We start from the raw sequence: 1,190 nt of genomic DNA, 5'->3' as shown, positions 1-1,190 counted from the left end.
GGACATAGGTATTTCACAGGCACAAGATCTTTTTTCTAGCTGTTTGTGAAGAATTCGGTCAGAAATGCGGACTACTTAGAATTGAGATTAGACATCCTTCCTCCTTAATAAGATTAGAGCAAAGATTTGCTTCAAGGAAACTCTTAGCGGAAGGGATATGATAAGCAACGTAGCCAAAATCCTAATAACGCGCGTTGTCTTTCTACCTTCGGTTACAGAAATGTTGAAAATGTTCAAGACGATCGTTCCGGTATAGATTCGTTTAAATAAAAAAAAAAGCGCACATCGTCGTTGCAGCCGTCTATGTGTTTCAGATGTGGTCAGCCGAAACACCTTCTGTGCAAAGCCCGATTGCATACATGTTTACAATGTAAAATCACACGTATCACAATCTTGGCAACGAAAAATATACACTTCCTAAATATACTATGTTACTGTGGACGCTACCCGTTACGCCTTAATGACATCAACCGAACTGGTCTTTTTAGGGTGGAGGAATGTTCCTGCTGTTCTCTATGGACCACGAGGGATTTAGAACTGCCCCTGAGATTGGTGTGGCACATCAGAAACTGATAAGCCCATTTTGGCAAAAGAAGGGCAATGGGCGCCAGGGCAAAGTTTGCAGTGTTCTCCACAGTAAACTGCCTTAGCTTCTTTCGCCAAGTCAATGGATCATCATCGCGCGTTTCATTAAAAGCTTTAAAGGTTTTTAGGATGTAGGATGATACTATTCATATATCATACATATATGTGACTGTCATTCATCATCATCATCATTTAAGAAAACTGACCCAAAACAAATCATTTCAACGATTTGTCCTAAACGCTTGTGTGGATTTATTGCCTAGCAAAAAAAAACCTTACTTCCGTGGCACATTTTTGCTCTGAGGCCAATACATTGCACACGTACTAGAATACTAAAAATTAAAATAAAATAAATGTCCTATAAATTTTGAGACCACAGTTTCTTGGGAATAACTTGATACATGGTTGTAACGCGACCCAAGCACTTTCTCTAATCTCAACAACTTCTATAGATTTCTAATAGCTCAAGAACGTTTTTCTTCTATCAGATCACGGCGTTTCGTTACGTCACTTCTTATGCAAATGATCGTCATTAGAAGTAAAGGGAATCAAAACGCTAGGACAGCGAATACAGTGCATTTACAACTAAATACTTACCATTTTAC

The sequence above is a fragment of the Varroa jacobsoni genome, unplaced genomic scaffold (genome assembly GCF_002532875.2).
Source record: "Varroa jacobsoni isolate VJ856 unplaced genomic scaffold, vjacob_1.0 scaffold_136, whole genome shotgun sequence".
Classification (NCBI taxonomy): domain Eukaryota; kingdom Metazoa; phylum Arthropoda; class Arachnida; order Mesostigmata; family Varroidae; genus Varroa; species Varroa jacobsoni.
This window is presented reverse-complemented; position numbering follows the sequence as displayed.